Consider the following 21,379-nt stretch of genomic DNA (forward strand, 5'->3'; position numbering starts at 1 on the left):
GAATTGAGGACAGCCAAGCAGACTCCACCATATTCAGTAGAGTTATGTGACTGGGTTAATGTATAATCTGAGGTGGAATGTTGAAATAGGATTTTGTTTTCTTGTCTTTAACTAAGGATAAAATTCATAATGGATGAAAACTAAAATAGTTGATAAATAAATTATGATACCTTTCTGACCCCTACTGCATCTTACAACTTAAAACTTTTGTTTATGTTGTGTTATATTCTAACTTTCTCATTAAATAAATTAGTCTACTGCATCTGAAGTGCAAGGAGATGCTGCATAATAAAGCCTTGCGTTGATTGATTGTGATGTCTAACTGTGCTTAACACTTATTTTGCACTTTACATCCTCAAAGCACTTCACAAACATTAGCTAATTAATCATCATGTCATTGTAATGTCAGGAAGGTGGTTGAATTCCCATTTCTGAGATGAAGGAATTAAACAAAGTGGCTTATGACAATGAAAGGCCTTCAAAAGTTTAAGTATGAAGACCTTGGGCAAGTTCTCCCTAAGTGGCTGTGGCAGGGAATTAACTGCGTGTACAGAAGAGAAGGAAAGCAGGAGACTCCATGGCTCATCACCATTTTTATTCTAGAAACTTTTGAGTTGCCAACCACATTTAATTATAAAATCAAGAGTTTTAATATATAATAATTGAGTTGACCCAAATATTTGTATAAAGAACCAACCAACAGAATTCATTAGACAAGAAATCATTTCTTCATTGTAACTACCTTTGTCATGGTAAAGTACCTAACCATTGTCAGAAAAGAGTTCTTCTGGATCCTTGAAAATTTCATTGGTCTGCATTTTCAAAAATTGCTTACTAATACTCAAATGTTATGAAATACCACAACTATACAACACATAATATATAAGGCATGATATATATGATATAATCTTGGCAATGTAAGTCCCCAACTTTTGTTTGTCATTTTAAAATTACATTAAATTATTTATTGAAGAAGCAAAAAACATGTTCCACGACTGAGTTAGGTCCCCAGAAACCATAAAATAAAATATAAAAAGAATTCCATACGTTTTCTTACTTCTACATGTGTGCCAATGATATTCTCGCAAATGCACATACACATACACACACCATAAATAAATAAATAAATAAATAAATAAATAAATAAATGTAAAATTAAACTTTCATTAAATATACACATTGATGTAGAAATTGAAGTTTCTACAGTACAAATACTTTCGTGAATAAATATGGTATAGCCATCATGACCAAGAAGCAAGTTGGGGAGGAAAGCGTTTATACAGCTTACATGTCAACATTTGCTGTTCATCACCACAGGAAGTCAGGACTGGAACTCAAGCAGGTCAGGAAGAAGGAGCTGAAGCAGAGGCCATGGAGGGATGTTACTTACTGGCTTGCTTCCCCTGGCTTGCTCAGCTTGCTTTCTTATAGAACACAGGACTACCAGCCCAGGGATGGCACCACCCACAATGGACCCTCCCCCCTTGATCACTAATTGAAAAAATGCCCCACAGCTGGATTTATGGAGGCATTTCCTCAAGGGAGGCTCCTTTCTCTGTAATAACTTCAGCCTGTGTCAAGTTGACACACAAAACCAGCCAGTACAACTGACCCCTTTCAACAGGCCACACAAACACAGCTTCAATCCTTACTTTCTTACTCATCCCCAAGAGCTAAATAACTTTAAAAGTCTGGTAGTCTTTACAAATTCTTACATATTAAAATTTCAATCCCTCTAAAATACCCAATCTCTTTTGAAATTCAAAGTCTTTTTACAGTACAAAGTCTCTTAACTTTGGGCTCCACTAAAATACTTTCTTACTTCAAGAGGGAAAAATATCAGGGCACAGTCACAATCAAAAGCAAAATCAAACTCTAACCATCTAATGTGTGGGATCCACTCACAATCTTCTGGGCTCCTGCAAGGGCTTAGGTCACTTCTCCAGCTCTGCCCTTTGTAGCACATACCTTGTCTTCTAGGCTCCAGCTGCCTGCACTAGTGCTTCTGTTGTTCTTGGTGGTCATCTCATGGTACTGGCATCTCCAAAACACTGTTGTCATCAACTGCAATTGGACTGCACTTTCACAAATAGCTTCTCATAAGCTCTCTTCATAGTGCTAAGCCTCAATTTCTTTGCATGACCCCTTCAGTCCTGGGCCTTCAACTGCCACTGAGGCTGCACCTTCACCAATGGCCTCTCCTGGCCTCTCACAGTGCCAAGCATCAGCTGCTGCTACACCTTCATATTTCAAAACCCACCTGGATGACTCTTAAACATTACCAAGTCTGGCTGTCAACACAAGGTACATCTGTGGCTGCCTCTGGAGCACAGCTTCTCTGTGCTCTCAGGAAACATTTCCCAAAAGTTTTCCCCTTAGTGATGCAGGTCTCTTCTTAATCACTGCTAATTTTTTAGCTCCAGCTAACTAGCATCAATTTTGTCCCAGTAATGCAAAGGTTTCACTTTAGTAGTTCTGGTATCTTGTTAACCACAGCTGATTCTTCAGCCCCAGCTAACCAGAACCGAAGAATCTTCACAATCAAAACAGCGAGGCCCCTGATAAGAGTCCTCGATCTTCCCTCTGAAATTTCACAAGCCATGCCTCCATCATTTGTACTATTCTCAAATTATCTTCCAAGCTCCTACAGAACATCCCACAGAGCTTTGAACACCCAATGGCTTTCTGACCCAAAGTTCCAAAATCCTTCCACAGTCCCCACAAAAACATGGCAAGGCCATCACAGGAATACTCCACTCCCCATATGAATTTGTCTTAGTCATGGTTTCTATTCCTACACAAACATCATGACCAAGGAAAGGATTTACTCAGCTTACACTTCCACATTGCTGTTCATCACCAAAGGAAGTCAAAACAGGAATTAAAACATGCAAGGAACCTGTAGACAGTAGCTGATGTAGAGGCCATGGAAAAATGCTGCTTACTGGATTGCTTCCCCTGACTTGCTCAGCTTGCTTTCTTATAAAACCCAGAACTACCAACCCAGGGATGGTAAACACCCACAACTGACCCTCTCACCCTTGATCACTAATTAAGAAAATGCCTTACACTTGGATCTCATGGAGACATTTCCTCAAGAGAGGCTCCTTTCTCTGTGATAACTCCAGCTTGTGTCAACATGATACACAAAACAAGCCAGTACAGTGGGAGACGGGAGATGGGAGAGGGAGGAGAAAGGGGGAACATAATCAGGTATAGGGGGACAGGAAAGAAGCCCTGAGGGCCAGCACAATGACTTCGGGGAGGGGTGAGGTAGGGGGACCCTATAGAAAGTACAAGAGATCTTGGAGGTAAGAGGCTCTCAGGACTCAAAGGGAGGGACCTTAGATGGAACGACCAACAGTGGAGAGAGGGAAGTTACAGAATCCATCCCTAGTAGAAAGACACAGCATCAACTGGAGGGATGGTGTTGCCATCTCACAGTCAAACACTCTGCCCGGAATTGTTCCTGTCTAAAAAGAACTGCAAAGACAAAAATGGAAAACAGACTGAAGGAAAGGAGGCCCAGTGACCGGCCCAACTTGGGATCCATTACAAGTCCTTACACTATTACTAATGCTATGGTATGCTTATAGATAGGAACCTACCATGGCTGTCCTCTGAGAGGCCCAACAACTGACTGAAACAGATGAACATATTTACACGCAACCAATGGACTGAAGCTGGTGACCCCTGTGGCTGAATTAGGAAAAGGCTAGAAGAAGCTGAGAAGGAGGGCAATCCCATAGTAAGTCCAGCAGTCTCAACTAACCTGAACTCCTGAGATCTCTCAGATGCTGAGCCACCAACCAGGCAGCATACAAGAGCTGGTCTGAGGTTCCCAAGACATATACAGCAGAGGAATACCTGGTCTGGCTTCAGTAGGAGAAGATGCACTCAACCCTCAAGAGACCTAATGCCCCAGAAAAAGGGGAGGTTTGAAAGGGGTAACAATGGGAACATCCTCTTGGAGACAAGAGGGAGGAAGAATGGGATGAGGAACTGCAGGAGGGCAGACTGAGAGGTGGGTAATGACTGGACTGCAAAAAAAAATTGTGGTAAAAAATTGGTTTGGTTATTTTATTTACTAGTAGTTGCAGTAGACAAAATTAAATTTTCTTTCATTTATTGATTTTATGATCAGTCATCACTGCTAAAGGAAATATGCTGATAGACCCATAGACATGTAATTATAAAAATAACAATCTATCTGCATAAATGTGTATGTGTCTATACATATATACATATCTATACATATCTGCATGTTGAGTGTATCCCTTATCCTAAATGCTTGGGACCAGATTCAGGGCTTTTTTTTTCTTTTTCATTTTGAAGCCTTTTTAAACACACAGTGTGATACTTTCCAATTAGATCCAATTCTGAGCAGGAAGTATTCGTATGCTGGATGTGTTTCTCGTACTCAAACTATGTGTGATTTTTGACAATATTTTAAACTTTTTCAGTGGAAAATTTTGTTTTAAAATATGACATCTTCCACGTGAGGCAACATACCAGTATTCACATAGCTTCACATTTTGGAGTATTTTAGACTTTACCTATCTTGGTATATCCATGTGTGTAGGGGCAAGAAGGTAGGAAAATGTTGAGAGCTAAAATCATACAATTTTCTTCTTCTAACCACTGAGTAGTCAAGCTTCTGGGCTGTGAGAGAACAGTTGATTCTAGACAGTGACTGCTTAAACACTAGGAGAAATCTTGGACCTTCTGTAGCATCACAAGGCATTCCCCTCACAGTTCAGACACCAGATGTTTCATTACTTTTATTTTGTAGAATAATGGATCATACCACTAGTCAATTGTTTTTGTATCCTAGCCAAATGAAGATCTCACTTAGATTCTCCATCCAAAGAAGATGGTAAAAGATATAGTAAAAGACTACTAATGTATTATATGACTAGGAAAATCTTGTGGATTTGAACCTTATTCTGAATTTGGAGGCTTCATACTAAGCATAAATTCATTAACGTTACAGTTTTGCCTATGTTCAAAATATAGGTAGAAATAAAGACAAACAAGGCTTTGAAGATATTCAAATTTAATTCAATTTCTTCATTATTTAAATAAATAAATATCTTATTCTAGGGTTTACCAATAAGTGTAGTCCTCACTCCTTGTAGTGGTCTGAATATGCTTGGTTCATGGGAAATGTCACTGTTAGGAGTTATGGCCTTGTTGGAATAGGTGTGACCTTGTTGGAGGAAATGTGCCCTTGTATAGTCGGGCTTTGAGGTTTCCTAATACTCCAGCTCTGCTCGGTGTGCCTGAGGAACAGGGTCTCTTTATAGCTACCTTCCAATCAAGCTATCGAACCCTCAGCTCCTCCAGCACCATGTCTGCCTGAAGGCTACCATGCTTCCCAACATGATGATAAAGGACTGAACCTCTGAAATTGTAAGCCAGCCCCAATTAACTGTTTGCCTTTATAAAAATTGTCTTCATCATGGCACCTCCTCACAGCAATAAAACCCTAAGTAAGACACCCCTCATCAAGGAAACCTCCTTCAACAACAAACAGAGGTTATTACAGAAAAACACAACCAATCTAAATGCAGAGTCTCAAAGCCCAGTCCCAAGAGATACATCCACAACTCGACCCCTGCACCTAAACTCCTGTACTGCTCTTAAGGATGTCAGTGCAAGAAAGAGCAGAAAGATTATAAGAGCCAGAAGACCATGAAGTTTCCTATGGGATCACATCTTCCAGGAATCTGAAAAGTTACAGCCATAAACTCTCATCATCAACATGACTGGCTAAGCCTGAGGCAATGAGAGTAACAGTAATATTCAACTTACATAGACAAGAGAATTAAAGGTCGAGCTTTTTTCACAAAAATGTCAGCAGATTATATTTGCATCAATGAGAAACATTATCTTTCCAAAGAATCCAACTCTCTTCATTTCCATTTATATAGGAAATTGATTAATACTTAACTAATTGGTACTTGCAGATAGGGATTAACAGAATTCACTTTTCTTCACTGCTCAACCACTGTAATTTAGATCCTTACTTTGATTTAATGCTTTTATTATTTTCAAAGGTAATCATCTTCCTGTTGTTAGAAATAAAATATCAAAGTGCCATGCTAATTATAGCTTATTTGTGCCTCACAAATTAGCTAATTAACATCACTGAGAAGTAAATGTTCATCTAGTGAAGTCTGAACTCCTGAGTGGGAGTCAAGCCTCCTGCACTGTTCAGGGTTGAGAGATGTGCTGTTGTCTGTCATTAGGTCAGATACACTTTGGAGCTAATAACTAGGCAGAGACTCACTGTTCTTCAGTAGCATAGCTTTCCCTGATGCTTCAGTACAATTGTAACTGGAAGTATCTTCCATCAGTTTCCCACTAGATAGGTAAGAGCTGTGAGGGGATCAGAAAGCAGAAACCTGTAAAGAAGGGAAAGCAGACATTTAAGTAAACTCACACAGGACTCTGGCACTCACCACTTGATTGAGGAAACCATAAATACCAATCATACTTGTGATTTTATATTTGCTTTATGATATATTTCAAAACTTAAGATGCTAATTACATTAATTCTTCAAGTTCTTATTGAGGAGAAAACAACTAGAACCCCAATAGCTTCTGAGACAGCTAAACTCTGATCCTATATAAACACAATGTATGTGTAGTCAGAGAAAAGAGGACTCGTGGTCACAGACACCTCTGTCTCTATGATCAATGTGCTCCTTGCCACAAATTTCCAGAATAAAGTTTGTTCAGGGCCACTTGGCAGTTACCACATGTCTTGAATGATTTTAAAATCTCAATGCTCAAAAGTGAGAAAGTCCAATAAAAGACACAAAATATATATATAAATGCGTAATTATAAGACTACATTTACTCAATGCTATGATAAGTGGCATAAATTTTTAAATTTGAGGACTAGGTAAAATCAAATTCAGCTCACCCCATCGCTTTATCTTGGGAAACCCACTGACCATGCTGGACAGGGAATCTGGTAAGCAATTTGCACTCTCCTTCCCACCATCCAATTCCAAGTCCCCAGTCTTATTTCTACTTGGTAGCAGACCTGATGCTAGCTCTCCTTCCTCTTTGCTACTACTCCCAACGACCTAAAGAAATTCTCTTCTACGGCTTTCCTACCTCACACAGTCTTTTTGACTTACCCATCAACATCCTAGAGAGTCTTTTCCTGGAAAACTAGAGGTAACGCCTGGTAAAGAATCAGGTCTTCCTGATAGACCCAGTTTTTATCCTTTCCTATGAACCCTCCAAATTCTGCCTTCCTTCAAGCCTGTTTCAAATTCCTGCATGTCTGCTTCTAATATCTAGAAACAAGTTCTCCCCAGTGGTGCCTGAGTGCCTGACAGGCACAAGCACTCAATATCAGGCAATCCACAACCACCACATGATACTAAGATCCAGAGGCAGCAACAAAAACCAAGAAATGGAACCCCACACAACAATGACAAATCACAGTTACAACAATAAAACCCAGACATTTAAATACCAGTATAAAACACAATCTGTAACAGACAGAGCCCAGAAACCCTACTAAAATAGGTCATGATAAATAAAATATAGTTCAAGTACAAGACAAGGACTTCAAAATATCTATTATGAATTTGATGAAGGGCCTTAAAGGGAATATGGATGAATCCATTAGTTAAATCTATGAAAATACAAATAATCGGTGTAATAAAATGAAGAAAAGTATTCAGGACCTGAAAGTAGAAATAGAATCAATAATGAAAACACAAACTGATGGAAAACTAGACATGAAAATTTTAGAAATTTGAGCAGGAACCTTGGAGGGAAGCCTCACCAAAAAGTACATGATATGGAAGAGTTAAAGTTAATGTTATAAAACTGAGGCATAAAAGATGCAAGAAACATTGCATACCATGAAAAGGTTAAATCTGAAAATAATAGGAATAGAAGAATGAGAAAAAACACAGGTCAAAGGCACAAAAAAATATTTTGAGTAAAATCACAGAAGAATATGACCTTAACCGAAAAAAGGAGATGCCTATCTAGATACAAGAAGTATACAAAGCACCAAATAGGCTGGGTCAGAAAAGACTTTCCCCATGATAATTAAAATATTAAATATATAAAATAAAGAAAGACTATTAAAGGCTGAAAGGACAAAAGACCAAGTAAGACTCACTAAAATAACATGTCCTTTCAATGGAGACTCTAAATGCCAGAAGGGCCCGGATGGATGTTCTATAGACTCTAAGAGTTCACAGATGCCAGCACAGACTATAATACCCAGCAAAACGTTCAATCACAATAGATTCTGTGATAAAACTAAATTTAAGTAGTATCTGTCTACAAATTCACCTCTCCAGAAGGCCATAGAATTAAAAGATCAACCCAAAGAGGTTAATTGCACCCAAGAAAACACAAAGAATAGGGAAGCTTGGACCAGCAAATGAAAAGAGGGAGTGAAAAGACCCACACTACAACAACAAAATAACATAACTCAACATTAGTCATTGATATCATTCAACATAAGGTCTCAGTCTCTCAACTTAAAAAAAAAAAAAAAGACTAGCAGATTGGCTAGAAATATGGGACCCATTCTTCTGCTGCATCCAAGAAACACACTTTTATATCAAGGATAAGCATTACATCAGGATAAAAAGATGGAAAAAAGTTACTCCAAACAAATGTACCCAATAAACAATCTGGTGTAGCCATTTAAATACTTGATAAAATAGACTTCATAGAAAAATTAATCAGAATAGATAAGGACAGACACTGAATACTCATCAAAGGAAAAACTACATCAAGAAGATATTGCAATTCTTAATATCTATGCATCAATCACAAGTTCATAAAAGAAGCATCAGAGTGCTCCATAGGAAGAAAGAAAATCCTAAATCTAGTCAATGGCACCAAAGAGCCCTTAATATTTGAGTTCAAGACAGTCAGTGACAAGAATTAGCTCTAATCCCCACAGAATGGAAACCAAAGTTGCTAAAACTGTGCTTGTTCTTAAATTGCAGGGATGTAGCTCAAGAAATGAGCCAGGAAAGAGAAACATTAGTGGCAGTTCTTTGGTGAAGTAGTCAAAGAAAATATATTCACCTAAGGCAAAGAGAGAATGAAACCAGATTTTCAGTTCTACTACCATTCACCAGGCTTAAATGACAAAGACTAGGTGTTATCTTAGTGAAACCCCAGTCCAGGCTACTTCAAAGAAAGAGCTAGCTTTTATGAAACTATAAAGGAGCATTAGGTCTTCGTTTGTTTGTTGTTTCTTTTTTAGGAAGAAAGCTTTTTTTTTTTTTATTGGATAGCCTACAAGCAACAATGGTCTGGCTGTAAGACTGAAGCCTGGAGTCAGGTTTTTCATTTCTTAGAACACTAAGGCATGGCACGAGATATCCTAGCCCAGTTTTGCAGTGCTGTCCACACCTTAAATTTCAGAAATGCTGGAGCAGCCTGCTCAAAGCCAGGGTCTTAGTGAGTCAGAGATGCCCTCTCTCCAATTACAGAAACTCCAGACAGTGTCTCACTCTAATTAGAGAAAATCATTTGTTGTGTGGCTCTCTTTTCTTATCATATCTTCTTTCTTATTTTTGATCTTGTGCCTCTTTGAAGATTTATTGATTGATTTCGTGTCTGTGTCTTGGTGCCTATTTGTATAAAAGTCTACCATGTGAGTGCAGGTACCAGTGGAAGCCTGAAGAGGATGTTGGATTCCCCCTGGAACAGTTGATATGGATGTTGAAAACTGAATCAGGATCATTTCCAAAAGCGTCAATTTCCAGTCCTCTAGTGCCATCTGCTTCTTTATAAGCATCAGTTGCTCCCAAAACTCTCCCTTTTGATCCCCATCATTCAAACACATGATACACCACCTGATCTGTTGTTTCACTTTCCTCTTGCATATATCCAATTCTGTCTTCAATTCCTTTCTGGACAGGCCAATAAACTGACCTTGTCCCAAACAGGCAATGGCTTAAAACTGATGGGATGCTAGTAGTAATCTTCTAGAAATCATAGCTTAAGCAACTTCTTAAGGACCCATACTGGGAGTAGAACTTACTAGTGTTAAGAAAACACGCCCTCTGCTTTTAAAGTTGTGCAGTCCTGATGGCTGTTCACCCTACAATGGAATGAATTTTAGTTCTTGAAAGTGAGCCGTCCAGATTACAAAAAGCTTGTTCAAAGCATGTGTCTTGCATAGAGGGAAGTCTATCCAATCATCATGTACACACTCAGAAAAGAATTGTTACTGGAAAGGGAACAAAACTTCTTGTCTTTGGCCCAGCATCCCACAGAGTAGAAAATATTTGCTTTGATTCCATACCCAGGTCAATGGACCACAGAAGCCAAAATCAGTTCGTTAAAACACCACTACTGACCACAAGCCACCCAAGAATGAGACACATTTGTAAAGACCATCTCCTTCCCCCACATGCTCATTTTCAAGGCCATATGGGTTGGGGGAAATTGTGTGTCTCTGTTAAAGTGGTTTTCAATGTGTATGTGAATTGGTTTTCATTCTGACTTGATTTTTGATTCGTATATGTAAAAAACAAATGTCAAGGAAGGAAAAGAAAGGCTTAGCTACTGCAGATGTGAATGCACACAGAAGCTACTGCAGATGTAAATACACACAGAAAGGTTGCCGCCATGCTCAGAACTTAGGAGAAAGAAAATCATATTAGTTATTTGCACTCTAATAATTGACATGAAGAGGATACTGTTCAAAAAAACTGTCACAACATCGTCCCTAATATAGGTTCTCTGAATGAAAATTCCTCCTTTCCTGAGGCGACAGGACACATATCTGTGTTAAAGAATTTATGAGGCATTTTTTTTATTGGTTATTTTATTTATTTACATTTCAAACTATCCCCCTTTCCAGCTTCCCCTTTCAAAATCCCTAATCCCATTCCCCCTTCCCCTGCTTCTATGAGGGTGCTCCCCCACCCACCTACCTTCTTCTGCCTCACTGCCCTAGCATTCCTCTACACTGGGGCTTCAAGCTTTCACAGGACCAAAGGCTCTCCTCCCATTGATGCCAGATAGGGTAATCCTCTGCTACATATCCAGTTGGAGCCATGGGTACCTCCATCTGTACTCTTTGGTTGGCTGTTTAGTCCCTGGGAGCTCTGGGGAGTCTGGTTGGTTGATATTCTTGCTCTTCCTATGGAGTTGCAAACCCCTTTAGCTCCTTCAGTCCTTCCCCTAGCTTCTCCATTGGGGTCCCTGTGCTCAGTCCAATGATTGGCTGCGATCATCCTTTTGGTCAGACTCTGGCAGAGCCTCTCAGAAGACAGCTATATCAGGCTCCTATCAGCAAGTGCTTCTTGGCATCCACAATAGTGTCTGGGTTTGGTGTCTGCATATGGGATGGATTCCCAGATGGGGCAGTCTCTGGATGACCTTTCCTTCAGTCTCTGCTGCACTCTTTGTCCCTTTATTTCCTTTAGACAGGAGCAATTCTGAGCTAAAAATGAGGCATTTTAAAAAAATAATTCTGTAATAATGAACTTACAATAAAAATACCACAAGGTTAGATTTACAAAGCTACTTTAAACACAGACTGACCATGCTGAAGCAATGGAGTTTCACTTAGGGTCCTATATTTTCACTATCAATTACATTTCTATATACTCATCCCCCCACAAAAAAATAAATAATTATGACAGTTGAAGCTAGAAAAGCACATAGCTTAAAAAGTTCTTTCATGACCCGAGTATCTCTTTGCCTACATTCTGTCCTTCCTCATCACTTAATATAAACCGTTCTTGCTCTCCTTTCTTAATATGCAAGACCCACACTTGGAGCTGTTTATAGACAAGCATTAATACATTATAGGTGAGGATCTGCATATGAAGAAGAACATATAGGTTGTTTCTGAGTTTGGATAATCTCACTTAGTATCATACATTCTTGGTGAATCTTTTTTTTTTTTCAGATTCCATGATTTCATTTTTCTCTTTTTAAACTTTTTATTGGTTATTTTACTTATTTACATTTCAAATGTTATCCCCCTTCTGGGTTTCCCCTCGGAAAACCCCTGTCCCACCCCCTTTATCCCCTGCTTCTATGAGGGAGCTCCCTCACCCTTCCACTCTTGCCTCACAGTACTAGCATTCCCATACCTTGGCACATTGATCCTTCACAGGACCAAGGGCCTCCCCTCCTATTGATGCCAGATAAGGCCATCTTCTGCTACATATGCAGCTGGAGCCATGGATCCCTCCATGTATATTTTTCGGTTGGTGTTTAAGTCCCAGGGAGCTCTAGGAGGTCTGGTTGGTTGATATTGTTCTTCCTATGGAATTGCAAACCCCTTCGGCTCTTTCATTCCTTCCCCTAACTCCTCCACTGGGGTCTCTGTGCTCAGTCTGATGATTGCCTGCAATGATCTGCATCTGTATATGTAATACTCTGGCAGAACCTCTAAGGAGACAGCTGTATCAGGCAAGTGCTTCTTAGTATCAGCAATAGTGACTGGATTTGGTGTCTGCATATGGGATGGATCCCCAGGTGAGACATTCTCTGAGTGGCCTTTCCTTCAGTCTCTGCTTACAAAATTAATACTATTCTATTTTATTTATCCATCATTATCTTATTTAGGGTTTTCCATTTCTGTGAAGAAACACCATGACCAAGGCAACTTGTATAAAGGAAAACATTTAATTGGGGCTGGCTTACAGGTTCAGAGGTTCAGTCCATTATCAACATGGCAGTAAGCATGGCAGCATCCAAATAAGCATGGCACTAGAGGAGCAGAGAGTTCTACATCTTCATTCAAAGGAAGCCAGGAGTAGACTGTCTCAGGAGCAGCAAGGAGAAGTCTTTAAGCCCATGTCTACAATGACAAACTTCCTCCAAGAAGGCCACATCTACTCCAACAAAAGCTCCCAATAGTGCCACTCCCTGAACCACGCATATTCAAGTCAACACAATCACATTTTTATTATCCTTTCATCTAGTGGTAGACATTTGGGATTATTCCATCTTCTTGCTATCATAAATAGAGCAACAATAAACATTATGTGCCAATATCACTATGGCAGGACAAGGAATTCTCTGAGTATATACCCATAAAGGAAAAACTTATGGACTAATTAGAGCTTTGTGATTGTAAAGAATTGGAATTTATGCTCTGTGTGGTAAATTATCATGGGTAGTCTTTGGAACTCCTCAACAGTCATTCATTCTACCTCTGTGCCTGAATATCCTGTGATTATAATGTGACACTGTTGTGCTAAATTAATAGACCACTGGTTTCTATCAACCTAAAAGATAGAATACCACCAGGTAGTATATGAGTGAGGGGTTTTTAACCCACTTGCTATATCCTACCTATAGATGTTCAATATTTGAAAAGTGCGTAGATTTATTACTTCCTTTTTATCTAATTGAAGAGGCATCATAAATCTCTTATGTTGGAAAATGGTTTGGGAGACAAACTAAGTCCATATTCTTTGTCACTCATAATTAGCTACGGAATAATTACTCTTTCTTCCTTCAAGGTAAGAGCTTTCTCTTTCATCAACAATCCCAATATAAAAGGTTAATTGTATACCCTTAAGTGAATATCAGACTGTTTTGAAGAACGTTTGACTCCAAAGAACCATCCAGTACCACCATAAATTATGCAGCAATAGTTCAGGCTACTGTGATTGCTTTGTTAATTATAACTGTTCCTTAGTCAATTCTTTAGACAATCTTGTTCTTTTACAGATTGTAAATGTGATATTATCAAAAAAACAATCTGATATACAAGTAAGAAAACAAGCAAATAAAAGAATGCTTTAATAAAGGAATGACCCAGCTTCAACTAAGTGCCATCGAGTCAACCAAACAGTAGCTTAAATAAATATTACTTTCTGTTCTATGTGAAATTTCTTCTCTTTTGTTTCTAATTAAAATATATCACCACCCTTTCTCTCATTGCTCAAACATCTCTCTTGCCCTCCCACACTCTCTAGAATTCATGGATTCTGGTTCTTTGGTTGTTACTATTCTATTGTATATTTAAAAACAGAAAAGGAAAACAAAAGCTATAGATGCAGCCTGCTGAGTCTCTTTAGTGTTGTTTGTATGCACAGGTCTTTAGAGTTACCAATTAACATTGGATAACCAGTGAGAGGGAAGACTAATTCTTCCTCTCCCAGCAGACATTAGTTGCTTACAGCTCTTCATCTAGGGTTGGGACCCCATGATATTTCTGCACTCTCTTCTGCAATGTTCCCAGAGGCTTAGGTGTAAGAACTGTGCAGTACCTGTATCAATTGGGAATTGGCACACAAGGCCAAGTGTTCTCTACACTTTAATAAAGTTTGGCATTCTAAAATAGTCTCTGACTATTGTAAAACAGAAGTGAAAGTTACATTTATATGTGGATAATAGAAAAAATATTTAAAATGCAGTTAGAAATTATACTGGCTTAAGAGAGTACCAGTACTAAGCTCTCATCTAGGAAATACGGCCTCATAAGTTACAGGTAGGTGGCTAGGTTTTTATTAGCAGGCATGATTTCCCTAATGTTGAGTGGGCCCTAAGTCTAATTAGGCTGTTGTTTCTTACCACCTAGACATAAGTGACACTATAGATCCAAGTGTTCCAGTCAGTATCCATCCCATACAAATATTTGTTGAGTGAAAGAATGATATCTAATGAGGATTGTCTTGAATTAACATTCTCAGGAGAGCTTGTAGATCAACAAATTTAAAAGATATTGAGTTGAATAAGAGGGAAATAAAATATAGAAGGTTATTTGAAATAACATTTCTCCCAGGAATCCTAGTTTGGCACATTCCTTATCTGCATAATACAAAACTTCATAGAGCAAGATGGCAGCTTGGATAATCTATGATAGCTGCCTAGCACTTAGGATAAATGTCAGAAAGATAAATATTCCTTTTATTCTGTTGAATTAATAGTAATTCTTAGAATAGACTTACAAACACCAAGTGTTTATTATTTATTGAGCACCAGTTATAGCACTTACATCTATTAAATATCAGAATTTAAGACCTACCCAGAAGACTCATAAACAGGTTATTTGATTCAATGCTACCTACTTGCTCATAGTTGTCAAAATAATTTGGATAAAATGTTTCATGCTACACATCTCATCTCCCCATATTTTGTTCTTCCATACAACAAAAATACACACAAAAGAATGCAAACAGGACAGTGGGGCCATTGGATACAAGTAGCCTAAATGAGCTTTTATGCCACAGATGAGGGCTAGAGAGATGGCTCAGCCATTACAAGGTAGGGTCACAACCACTCTACAGAGGACAGTTGACTAATCTGTTGCTTGTTCTCTGTTCCCCTTGTTCTCTGAGGCTTTTTCAACACTTTTGATTCTTTTCTGCATTGAACACTCTCTTCCTTCTTTGGGTATGCAACTGAATTTCAAGGCTCAGCTCATTAAATATCAAATACTAAATAAAACTTTAAGGAAAACTTTGAAGTGAAATAATAAAATCTGAATTCATGTGTAAGTATTCTACTATCTGAATTTATGTATAAATTTTTCCTGATACTCTTGTTTATTTTTATTAGTGCACAGTAGTCATAAAAAGTTTAATGACAATGACATTAAACAAGATATTTATTTAATATTTAATATTTAACTGTGTGTGTCTTTTTTGTGTATTTATTTTTTCAATTGATTTTTTATTAGATATTTTCTTTATTTCTATGTGTTTTTGTGTATTTAAAGCAATAATGGTACCAAACAGCCTTCTTAGAGAGAATTTTCCTTGGAAGATTCAGTAGAAAGCATTTTTTAGGGCAGAAGCCAACCAAAGGTCTTTATAGATAGGAAGACCATGAGAATTTTTTGGGACAGAAAAAAAGATAATTTTTAACAAATTCTAGTAAAGAAATGGATACTGATAGCAAGAGAAAAGATGCAACTGGTTCACAAAGTATCTGTTGATGTAAGAACCACATTGGCAAATGATTGGCATTCTAAGATTCACTAGATTATTTTGCATTACATTTTAAGCATTTTATACATGTACATGATGAAATATGATCATATCTACCCCAACTTCCCCCTCAAACTCCTCCTCTTCCCCCTTAGCAAGACCCTCCAATTTCATATTTTTCTTTGTTTTGATGACCCAGTAAATCCATTTGGGGATGCCCACGTGAGCAGGGCCACCAGTGGGAAAATGACTTGCTGTCAGACCTCCTACCTCTTCACCTTTCCCTTCCATCTGAATCATACAAAGCCAGAGAGAGGACTTGCAGTAATCTTTGTGAAGAAGAAAATTTCCAAGAAACCAACTGTAACCAATAGAAATCTGAATTGAATTATATGAAGAAAAGTCAAAACAAGTGTAAAACAAAAATAAATATAAGAGCTGGCACCAAATAAACATAGAGAAACTAACTAATGAAAAAGTATTTTTTTTCAAGCAATAAAAACTTAGCCAATACTTATGTGGTGAAAAATCTCAACCTCCATCCACTTTTCCAGGATTATAGGGTAATTTTTAGTTATGAAGTCTCCAGAGACTTTTCTCAAATATAAAATACTACTTAAATATATAGTATATCAAATTCTACCCTATATACCATAATGCATAGAAGTTAGTTTCCTGGGTTTTGTCATGAGGAAAATACTTCCCAATAAGTTACTTTCCAGTTTTGCGTATTTTTCTGCACATGGGGGACCAGTTTGTTAATCTTGATGCTTTGAGGGATGGACATCAGGCACCTTTCATCTTTCAATTGTCATGTTTCCTCTTCTACGCTACAACAGTACATGAAACATTGATTGACTTCCCCTCTCCCTTTCAAATACTACAACCTCAAGTGCATTTGTCTTATGTAAAAGACCAAATTCAAGTGTCAAAATCACTAAAAGGTTGGCAAAGTTGATTGAAGTGAGGTAGAAATGCCTTAGTGTACTTGAGCAAATATATTCATTTACATTGCACTTTTATTTAAAACAATTCAGAGCTGGACAGAAGGCTCAATAGTTAAGAGAACTGACTACTTTTCCTGAGGACCCAGGTTCAATTCCCAGCACCCACATATATTTATGTGTGTGTATTTATATTTGTATATACATACATATTTATTTGTATATATTTTGATATTTATACATGTATACATACATATATGTGATATATATCACCTACATATATCATATGTATCATATATAGGTGATACATACATACACCCACATGTATACATACATATATGTGATATATATCACCTACATATATCACATGTATCATATATAGGTGATATATACATACACACACATGTATACACACATATATGTGATATATATCACCTACATATATCACATGTATCATATATAGGTGATATATACATACACACACACACACGCACACGCACACGCACACAGATAGATAGATAGATAGATAGATAGATAGATAGAGATAGAGATATATCACAGCTAGTTATGAAATACCAAAGAACCATCAACCATTATTGAAATGGAATTATTCTCTAGAAAGTATTACTGTTTTACAAATCATTAAACTGTTAAAATCTACTTAAGGTTGCATAAGAGTTAACAGTAGGTTATATAAACATATAAGGGTTAGTAATAAAAAATATGAGGACACCTTCATTTAACTTAGTCTTATTTTACATCTTAGAGAACTGCCCCTTTCTTCTCATGATACAACTATTATGCAGTACCTTAAGCCTATCACATTGCCTTGGGCCCAGCGGCCTATACCTTTCAAACATCGTCATTACAATACAGTGTTTGCTCCATGGTGAAGATACCTAATGAACCATTTCTCAAAACATATTCCCAAAAATGTTTGCATGAGTTAAATGGTGGCACCAACTAGTAGTGGTTTTATTTCTAATGTCTTCATAACTTGTGATCCACCCATATAACAAGTATGCTGAAATTTCTTGTAAATACTACTAGAAATTAATTTCAAGTATTAATTTCAGTGCATGCTAATGATCTGTGACTATCAACAATTTCAACCTACAATGGTTGAGCTATTTAGGTGTTTTCAGGTGGGGACTAATAAAGATGCACCTTGCAATTAGTTAGTAAAACTTGTTGTATGATATAACCTAAAACAAATTTCTCAACTCAAAACTAATAATTTAGAAATAGTGGTCAATCCTCGCTCTCTCCCTCCTCTCTGTCTGCTACTGCCCCCCCTCTCCCTCTCAATTAAACCTCTTATACATGGGGAAAAAAAGAAATAGTTGTCAAACCCCTTCTTGCTTTATTCTATCAGACCACAGAGCACATATTCTTTTTTATTTTATTTATCATTCCATTTGGTTACATCTCAAATGTTAGCCTATGTCCTGGTAACCCCTCCACAAGTCTCCCATCCCACAACCTCCCACTCCCCCGTCCTCTTTTCCTCTATGAGGATGCTCACCTACCCCACCCACCCTCTTCTGCCCCTCTCTACCCCCAGTATCCCACTATGTTGGGTCATTAAACCTCCACTGATGTCAGACAAGGTCATTCTCTGCTACCTATGTATCTGGAGCCATGGATCCCTTCCTGTATACTCCTTGGTTGGTGGTCTAATCCCAAGAAGCACTTGGTGGTCTGGCCAGCCAATGTTGTTCTTCCTGGGAGGTTGCAATTCCCCTCACAGAGCACATATTCTTATTTCATGAGTTTGGCTATACGTTTTACTTGAAGACCAACATATTTTCCTAGTGATCCTTGGAAGAATTATTAATCATCATTGGATTAATAATACAGAGTATGAGTGTCAAATCATTTTGACTGTATATAACTGCCTACTTAAGAAACCATCCAGATCAATAGCTACAACCTATGAATCCAAGGGCATCTGCATTTAACATCTTCAATATAAGAGTAGCCTTCCATGTTCTCTATGTCTCAGCATAGACTCAGAACATAGATAACTCTTTTGCATTTTTGTGACATCTCACTTAATGCAACTCTTAAAATACCATATAAACTTAAAAGAATCATATAAACTTTATAGAAATAAATATACACACAAACCCTCTAGTTTACATGTGCTTGAAGAAGCCCTGAGAACATTTTAGAGAAAACCATAGCTTTAGTATTTTTAGTGAAAGCTATTTGAGCTATGATGGTGAAAGCTATGATGGAATTTTTCTGTTACTCAAAAAAAAAAAACCAACAAAAACAATTTTTATTTGCAAAAGAGATAAAACCCAATTTATAGTGTTTAAGAACTATTTAATGTATTTTAAAATAATGTATTTTAAAATAAAATCTAATAAAACTTTTTTTAAATGATGGGATTTGTAAGGTTTTTCAACTGGTGAGAGAGGTTTAGTTGAGTAATACAAGTGAGAGAGTTAAACTTGTTTACTGGGGCAACTTGAAAGAGGGACAGCAGAAAAGGTTTTCTCAAAGTGGAAACAGATCTTGCTTCCTGGAACCAGAAATGTGCAAAAGGGATAGATATAGAAGAAACAGATCTCCCTCTGTCCCCATGGACCTCAGGTATGCAGCTGCTCAAGTCAAGTCCAAACCTGAAAGTTCATCTTAGATTCTGTCTCTCGTCCTCTACAGTTAATAAATCATGACATTCTCAAACTTTGGATCTCTGTCTCATTTTCCATATCTTCAAAGAACGATCTCTGTAGCTTCCTACATCTTCCTACTGCCCCTCACCCTTTATTTCATTATGACATTCTGTCTCTAAAGAAATATTTTTAAAGCTTTTTTTTAATTTTAAGTAGATTGGCCATTCATATGCTTAATATTTACTTGAAGTCCATATCCTATAGCATTGCAGAGCTAGGCATGGTACCAGGCACACATCTGTAATCCCAGCTTTTGGGAAGTGGAAGCAAGTGAATAAGAGTTGAAGACCAGCCTTGAATATGTAATAAGTTCAAGGTCAGCCTGGACTACATGAGAATTGTCTCCAAAAATGATTAAAAACAAAACAAACGAACAAAACAGTCTATAAAAAAGGGTATAATTCATTTGCCCTAAGAAAAGTGTTTCCCTTGGTGTTTTACCCTGTCTAGAGCCTAAAGCAAGTTTTTAAAATAGTTTTCCAAAGTCATCATTCCTTTTTGTTTTGCCCACAATTTCTTTTTTTTTTTTTTTTGAGATTTTGAATTTGTTTTTTCCATTTTTCAGTTTTAATACAAATGCCTGACTGTGCTCAATCACCAAGCTGCATGCATGAGAAACTGGCCAGTCTAGTGTATTAATCATTAGCAAATGGAACTTTAAGGAGTCCACTAAGTGCTTCCTTAGAAGGTTAGTATGAGTATTTATACTGTAAAACTGATGTAGGGGGCTTGATCTTTAGGGGGCAGGACCACCAACCAATAAATGAAGATTTTGTGTGTGGACAGAAGGAACTTTTGACATTCAGTTTTGCTAGATACAAGCAGAATGAAGAAATGAACTTTTTTCTTTTTTCTTTTTTCTTTTTTTGTAAGAGGTAAGTAAAAGATTTCAATTTGATTCTTCTAGAGGGAGAAAAGTAGTTGAAAGTAGATCTCCATTTTGCAATCATCATCTGTACGAATTCTTCGTAGTTGACTTGTCCGTCTCCATCAATATCTGCCTCTCTGATCATTTCATCTACTTCTTCATCTGTTAGCTTTTCTCCTAAGTTTGTCATGACGTGGCACAGTTCTGCTGCACTGATGTAACTATTTCCATCCTTGTCGAAGACTCGGAATGCCTCGCGGATCTCTTCTTCACTATCTGTGTCTTTCATTTTTTCTAGCCATCATAGTCAAGAACACTGGGAAGTCAATGATGCCATTCCCATCGGCATCCACTTCGTTGATCATATCCTGCGGTTCAGCTTCTGTTGGGTTCTGACCCAGTGACCGCATGACGGTCCTCAGTTCCTTTGTTGTGATGATGCCAACACCACCTTTATCAAATAGGGAGAAAACTTCCTTGAATTCAGCAATTTGTTCTTCAGTCACCTGATCAGCCATGGTGCAAACGAAGGAAGGAAAAGCAGAGCAGACGAGGGTGGCTGCACCAGTGCAGGGGCTGTGGCCACCAAGGTGCCTCCATTGCTACTGCTGCTGCTGTGCGCTGAGCCTCAGCAGCCGCCCGACTGCGAGTAACTGCACCTCGGACACAAGACTCCCAGCACCACTGCCCCAGAATTTCTTTTGTCTTTCCTTTCCTTTTGCCTATCAACTCTATATTATTCAATAGGCTGACTAGTCCTTCTACCTAAAACTTCCAGATCTCATCTCTTTCTAGAGTTCTGTCATTACCCACATAGCACTTGGTGTTGCCAATAAATTGGCTGGGGGTCAATCAAAGGAACTTCAATGACTAATGGTTGACAGTTTTTGTTTCCCTTGGTGTTTGGAAGCAGGGAGCAACAGCCATTGGTAGCATTCATGAATGCTGAACCAAATGGAGGCATCAAGTGTGGCA

General features: G+C 38.0%; 1 pseudogene; it reads right to left on the bottom strand.

Moving 5' to 3' along the window:
- Positions 1–20,197: 20,197 nt before the first annotated feature.
- On the bottom strand, positions 20,198–20,922 carry LOC116086489 (annotated as a pseudogene).
- Between the last annotated feature and the right edge of the window lie 457 nt (positions 20,923–21,379).

Source organism: Mastomys coucha, unplaced genomic scaffold, assembly GCF_008632895.1.
Source record: "Mastomys coucha isolate ucsf_1 unplaced genomic scaffold, UCSF_Mcou_1 pScaffold12, whole genome shotgun sequence".
Taxonomy (NCBI): Eukaryota; Metazoa; Chordata; class Mammalia; order Rodentia; family Muridae; genus Mastomys; species Mastomys coucha.